The sequence below is a fragment of the Helianthus annuus genome, chromosome 12 (genome assembly GCF_002127325.2).
Source record: "Helianthus annuus cultivar XRQ/B chromosome 12, HanXRQr2.0-SUNRISE, whole genome shotgun sequence".
NCBI classification, from domain to species: Eukaryota; Viridiplantae; Streptophyta; class Magnoliopsida; order Asterales; family Asteraceae; genus Helianthus; species Helianthus annuus.
The window spans coordinates 146,505,206-146,512,752 of NC_035444.2; the positions used below are offsets into that span (position 1 = coordinate 146,505,206).

General features: G+C 40.2%; 1 long non-coding RNA gene across 1 annotated transcript; it reads right to left on the bottom strand.

Annotated features, from left to right (window-relative positions):
- Window positions 1-292: 292 nt before the first annotated feature.
- Window positions 293-1,230, bottom strand: LOC110880952. The gene is made up of 3 exons (XR_002559521.2): window positions 796-1,230; window positions 561-708; window positions 293-465 (listed from the first exon to the last, which is right to left on the bottom strand). It is a non-coding gene; the product is annotated as an uncharacterized LOC110880952 (long non-coding RNA).
- Between the last annotated feature and the right edge of the window lie 6,317 nt (window positions 1,231-7,547).

Consider the following 7,547-nt stretch of genomic DNA (forward strand, 5'->3'; position numbering starts at 1 on the left):
AAAATTAATTGAATCGGATAAGTTTTGTTTCATAATTTAGCACGTTGCGTTTTACGGATTTTCACGAAAAACGGGCAGAGTTTCCTCTGTTTTCGAACGATCCCGACAACACAAGTTGTCGTCAAAATTCTCAAAATTCAATAAACAATGGACGAAACAATATAACCATATGATTCTACTAAGTATGTTTATATATATACAAATTATTTAAGTTTCGGTTCCACAATAAAAATATTAATTAGTACAAAGCAGTAACATTTATATTTTTTTTTGCCACTTTTATTCGTGTCTCGAGCTTAACCCAATGACCCGACAGTTTACCGGGTTTGACTGGCTTTGACCACGTCTGACCGAACCGAAGCCCGAGCATCAAGCCGTAACCCAAGCTACAATCTGACCCATCACGTCTCTTGAACCGAACCCGAATCCGTGTGAACCGAACACTAGAATCTGAGCCGAGATCAACTTTGAGCCGAACCCAAACAACAAAAGAAAAAAAAAGATTAATGAACCCGAGCCAGGTTTGAGTCGCGACTGAAACGAATACAACATAATCGTACCTGACCTGAGACGAACCGAAATTTGGACCGCGGCTGAACCAGAGTCACACCAATTGAACAGAGTCTCGAGTCTGAACCGAGACTTGAACGAGACTGAAACTCGAACCTGAGACCAGAAGTTGAACCAAATTAAACTTGCAACTCGAACCTGAACCAAAACTCGAGTTAAGACTAACCTGAACCGAAACTGGACCAGTTGAATCGAAATCTGAATCGAATAAAAGCAAAACAGAACTTGGAACTGAACTGAGGACAAACTGACCGGAGCACCGCCGCCGTCGCTGTTCTCCCCGGGTCGTCGCCGTGCATCGCCGTCGTCCACCGTCTCTCTCTCTTTCTGCGTCTCTCTCTCTCTTGCGGCTCTCTCTCTCTCGCGGCTCTCTCTCTCTCTCTCTCTCACTCACCGTGCGCCGCCACCACTAACGGTGGCCGGCAGCTCGTTCAGCAGAGATGAGGGCTGTGGAGGTGCGATGGTTCGCCGGAGATGAAGGGTAGAAGGGGGTGTTTGGGCGTCTGTGGTCGCAGGAGATTGTCGCCGCCGGTAACCCAGCTCCGGCCGCCGGAAATTTTGAGTGAGAGACCGAGAGGTGTTGGGTGTTATGTGTAGGAGATTAGGGTTTTTATTAGATCAAGATGCAGAGAGGAGGGAGTCACAAGAAGGTGTCGGCTGAAGCTTTGAAAGAGAAATGAGGGTTTTGTAGGAAAAGTTGTTCATATAGTTGGGTTAACAATTGGGCTTGGGCCCAGAGCCCATAAGCCCGTTACTAGCATTTTTAAGCGGCCCTTTTCAAGACCTGTTTTCGAACCCGAGTGTCGTATAATGTCGTAGAATAATATCTTAAGGTCAAATTAGGCAGAATATCGTTGGAACTCGTTGTGTGACGCGATCGTTCGTCGTTTGCGTTAAAAGTGCGTAAAATGCGTAGTTTTCCGTTTTTTTTAACCGTTTTTTTTCGATCAGATTTAAACTGCGTTTCTAAAAATAGAAAACAAACTCGTATTTTATAAAAATATGGAAATATGGAAATACGAGGCGTTACATACTAGGTCTTTATGCTCAGTGATATCTGGGGTATTATCCCGGGACTTCTGCTGTATGGAAGTACTGACCTAGTCCCCGGATAATACTTTTCGCAAAAGCTTGAAACATAGCTACGCCCTCAGCAAGTCGATGAAACAATAAAATTGATAGTCACTGCTGTTGTAATCAAAAGATCCTCTATAGGGGACACACCAAAAAGTCGAGCCGTCATCTCTCTGCTGAACGGAAGTTCTGACCTGAGTTCTCACGGTTTCGCATCTAACCCCTGAACAAATATCATCTGTGGTATACTCACCTGTAAGACTGAATATTGGGATCTGGATACGGGAGTATATTCAAGTAGTGGGACACACGGATAAGTTCAAGTGTTTAAAACATTAACATTGTATCTCGAAACAGTTGAACTTTGTGTGAAAAATTAAATGGACCAATATACTGACAATCTAGGTGAATTGTTTAGAACTTAAAATGAAATGTAGCTTAACGGTGTTGGTGACATGTCTCATAAACTGATATGATCCTCTTACACGAACTCACAAAAATATTGTTTGTAAATATTTTATTTCTGTATTCTTTTAATTCTACAATTGGTATCAGTTACTTTCTTTCAGAAAATCCAAAAAATTTTGTGTGTGTTTTAGCATAAACTTTTGAAAAGTCAAAAAGATTTTCGACAACTGATGTTGGAGAGCTGATTTTCAAAATTCCGAGTGCTAAATATGATGACATTGTTGTGAGGGGGAGTGTGTTTTGATCAATCAAAATGTATTTTTAAAATCCACAAGTGGTTCATCAAAGAGGAAGTTTTTATGAGAGGGAGTCGTTGTTGGTGCATACGTTTATATTCAAATTGGTAAATGTGTAAAATTTACTGTGAGGTAGAGATTGTGCAGGCTAAATTGAGCCAGGATATTCGATCCTGAGTCCTGAGCTGAACAAGAGCCAAGTGATGATCTTGGAAAATTTTCTGAAGAGCCAACCAGGTCGATTCTGAAAAGCTTATGAGTTAGAGAAGCAGATTTCGATACCTGAAGACTCTGTGGATAGAGCTTGAGCAAGGTTTCGATTCTATGATCAAAGTTAAAGCCAGGCGACAATCTTGGATCTGTGAAAAGCCAGACAACGATCCTTAAGCAGATGTTGCTGAAGAACAAAGGAATACCAACACATTGTTAAAGGGGAGTCTGTTGATGAAGATAGAGAGAAGCCCAGAGATTGATCAAGACTGAAGAAGTGAAGACATGGCATTGTCAAAGACTCGACGACTCGTCAACATCTGATGGGGAGTCTGTTGGTGCATACATCTGCCCACTTCATCTTGTTTCGAGTCTTAGATTGCATTTTATAGATTAGGGCACGTTTTGCGAGAAAATAGGAGAGTTTAGTGTGTTAAGAAGCTGATTTCGCTCCTAGGGAGGTTTCATGTGATTTCGCCCGAAATCACAGTTGCTGATTTCGCTCCTATGGATCTGTGTTGTTTGGAGCGAAATCTGTATCCTATATATAGGTGTCCTGAGCGAAATCATGTATCCGTTGTCTTGTATTCCACGCCGAAGTGTTGCCGGTGTGAAGACTGAGTGTAATTGCTTTCAGATCAATACAATCAGTAGTTAAAGTGAAGAATCAGCTGTTTCTAGCTTTGTTTCTTGTTTTCCGCACCTGAAACAGAGTAAAACTCCTCTGAACGACTCATGCGGGTCAGATCACGATCCTACAAAAAAATATCAAACTCTCAGTCGAATAGCCATCCGATCGAATGGCCATCCGTCTGGATGACCATCTGATCGAATGACTTGATTTTTACTACAACGAAAACTTCAAAAGTTTCAAAACGATTTCCAAACACACTCACCTAATCGAATGACCAACCATCCGAATGGTCATCCGTCCGGATGATCATCCGATCGACTAACCATTCGACACTTATCTCATCCGACACACTGTTTACACGCTGTTCAACGCTTATGCTACTGTTCTATGCTCAGGCTAATCTCAACGCGCTCCCTTCAATCCAATACTGTGTTTATTTAGTAAACACATACTGTGAGTATACTCGAACCCATTTTCCTTTAACGCACTTTTGGGTCTTACATACGTTTGCTATCAAAAACACAACAACACACAACGAAAACACTTTTAACGCTAACCGCTCCCGCATGTTATACGTGATCTATGAATGCTTGTTACTATGCTTAGACAGTGTTACACGGTATCGCCTCTAGCAACGATAGTACTATAGTTTGGACTCAGCACCTGTCGTGGACGAGGGTTGCTAGGGATCACATTACTTTACTTCACGTGTCCACTGGACATGTGTCACGCATACTCTACAACGTAGTCTCATGATTTAAGTGTGAACATAGTTTTGGTAGTTACTTGCTTCTCCCGTTACGTGATACATGCTGGTTATGCGTAAACACTTTCGCTATACTATATACTATGCAAACTTGTGTACTCACCTTTACACTATGTGTATTGACTTTATTTTAACTTATGTGACAAGTTGATAGGATGCTATGTCGGCTGTGATGAAACGAAGTAGGAGGTCTAGAAACAAACTAAACAAAATCTGAGTTGTTGGAACAGTTTATTTGTTTTTGAGACTATATCTGTAATGACTGTTTGCTTTATATGTTTGATGGTATGGGACGTTGAACGTTAAATGTAATGACATTAATAGTTGTTATGGATTCTCTTGAACAATTTGTTTCGCTCATTGCCATGCCCTGATGTTTCCGCCATCGGTTGGGGTGAGACAAACGGCACCAAAAACTAGGTGTGCGTTAAGCGTAATATGATTTTATTAATATTTTAAGTTCATTTTACGCATTAGTCAAGTTTTAAATTTATAAAACACGATATTGTACTAACACTAAACACACACTAAGGCAAGTGCACCCATCGCGAGCGTAGTATAGTGTTGATAAGATATCGAGATCGTCCAAGGACACAAGAGCTTTTAATACCGGTTTATTGTCAATGTCTAATCGATCTAAATTTTTGAAAAGAGTTTTTAAACATGAAAATAAATCTAAAAATTAAAAGTTAATAAAATGAAAAACAAATAGACAAGATAGAATCACTTGGATCTAACTCATCTTTAATGCACCCTTTGATGAGTCTCGCACTTTCGGACTTTTTAAGAGATTATCTTAGTTATAGTAGTAGGCCCCTCTTTTAAAGGTGACGTTACCCTAAACCCAGTGATTTGAGTCAGCAGGGATACAATCCCAAAGGGTTGGAATATTGAAAGACAATTAAGTATGTTATTAATGTGAAAAGTGGTAGGCCCCTCTTTTGAAGGTGACATTACCCTTGGCTAAGTGGTTTGAGTCAGCAAGGATACAATCCCAAGAAGGCGGTTTAATGTTTTAATAGTAGTTTACATATGAGGGGTTCAAGCTATTCGCATCCCCGCCATCCAATACCTTTGGGGCATTGAAGGGGGTCCTAGTAAGCTTGGACCAAGTCCTCGCAGGATCTATACACTGAACGAGATAAGAACTTTACCAAACCACCCTTCTAACCCCATTCCAAGTAGTTAATGTGCTTTATATAGACCGTAAAGACACGAATAAGCAAATCAATGACATCAGGAAGAAATCGTAAAGAAAATTCACTTTCAACATAAGAAACTTGTTATTAAAGTCATTAATACATACCCAATTAAAAAGTGCAGAAAGATTAAAAATCAAAAGTAATACATTAAAGACTTGTCTTCACCAAGTGATGTAAGAGATTAGCCATTGATTGACAAGAACTCTTACAATCAATCTTGGATCCCGAGACTACTACACACTCTAAAGATGAAAGATGGATAATGGTGGTGGGTGTTGGTGTTGTAGTGGTGGTGGAGTGGTGGCAAAGTGGGAGAGAAGTGGTTTGCCAAGGGATACCTTTGAAGTGAATCAAGCATCCCTATTTATAGTTAGAACAGTGCCCCAGCCCCGGCCCCGTGTCCACTGAGCACGACCCATGGCCAGCTTCTTCTCTTCCTTCATTTATTGCATCTGTCAGCAGAGGGCCTCACACGACCCCGTAGCCTCTGGACACGGCCCCGTGGTCAACTCTTTGTTTTACTATCAAGATTCTACAAATCTAAGAGTTGACCACGCCCCATGGTGAGCTGGGCACGGCCACGTGGTGGGCGTAGAAGCTTCTGCAGTCTTTGCCTTTTTGTGTGAGGTCTGACTATGGCCCATGCCTGGCTGGGCACGGCCCCGTGGTCAAGTTTTGTTTTCTTGTTTTTGTCTTTGTCTTTGTCTTGGGAGATGCTATCGAGGGTCGGACTGTCATGTTATTCATTCTTCTTGTATTTATGTTGGTTACTGGCTGCTTATCTGTTCCTTTTGTTCTTTTAAGCTCATTTGGTCCTGTAAATTCAAAAGGAAGAAAGAAACGCGTTTTTTCCAACATTAGTACTAAAAAAAGGTTGGTTTTATGCCTCTATTGATGTAATTCATATGTTGCATTTTGTACACATCAAAATTCTTCTGTTCAGCATTAGTCTTGTATCATCTGATTAACCTACGATACGTGATTGAGGAAGTGATAGATATTATGCACTCATAGAATCCCCCTTGGATATTACTGCAGTCAATCTCGTAGCTTTCTATCTCTCTCTGAGTCTTCATGAAGTGTTGACAACTTCAGTACCATAGACTCCCCCTTTTCTCTAACAGACTCCCTGTGGATCTGCTTATAGCTTCAGCTGCTCCCCCTTTCGATTAACTCGATCTTCAGGCTCCCCCTTGCTTTGCGCTTCCGTGCTTTCAGCTTGTAGGATCGACACCTGGTTCTTCGATTAGAAGCTCCTCCAAGATAGTTACCTAGCTCATTGAATGCAAGCTCCCCCTTACTTTGAGCTTGTCTTCAGACTCCCCCTTAGCCTGGGCTATCAGGATCATAATTTGAAAAGCACAAATATTTAACAGTGAAAGTATCTTGAACATCTAGGATTGATAACCTGCCTCTAAACATAGATGTAACAATATGTAAACTTCCAGAATTATCCGATTCTACTTCCCCTATCAAATACCTCTATATCTGACAGTTAAGCATCCAAAACCCTCTCAGATAATCATCCAAGTTCAAATTAATGACCTTGGAGATTTCACAAACTATTTTTGTTTTTTCATGTAAAACTTCAAGTTTCAAATTAATGAACTCGTTTATTTTTCAGAAACATGCTCAGCATACTTATATTTTAAAACTCAGCTTTCGAACATCGGTTGTCGAAACTAAAATAGAAACAAAATCTTTTTGACTTTTTCAAAGTTTATGCTAAAACACTCCGAAAATCTTTTGTGATCTTTCTGAAATATAAAGCAGTAAAGAAATAATTTACAGACAATCTTTTTGTTTGAGTTCATGTTAGAGGATCATATCAGTTTATGACAAATCACTAGCACCGTTGATCTATAACCACTTTAAGTTCTAAATGATTCATTTAGATTGTTAGTATACTGATCCACTTAAATTTTCACACAAAGTTCAACTGATTCGAGATACGAGATTTAGTGTTTTAAGAACTTAACTTATTCGCGTGTCCCACCTCAGAATATACTCTCGTATTAAGATTCCCTAGATTCAGTCTTACAGGTGAATATACTATATTGATATCTGTTCTCTGGGTAATGTGAGGCCTTAAGAGCTCAGGCATGAACTACCGTTCAGTCAAAGAGATGAAGGCTTGACTTTGAGGTGTGTCCCACTTAGGGATCTTCTTTACAACTGCACTTGATTTATATATTTCGATATTTTCTCAATTTTTATGCAGAGGGTAAGCTTTAAGCGCGCAAAGTATTATATGAGGTCTAGGCCATTGCAGACGCAAAATTAGAAGACAAGGTATAATACCCCAGATATATAGACCTAGTATCTCAGAACCAAGCAACCTCTCAAACGATATTTCGGAGGTTATCCATATATCCGAGAGATGCTCC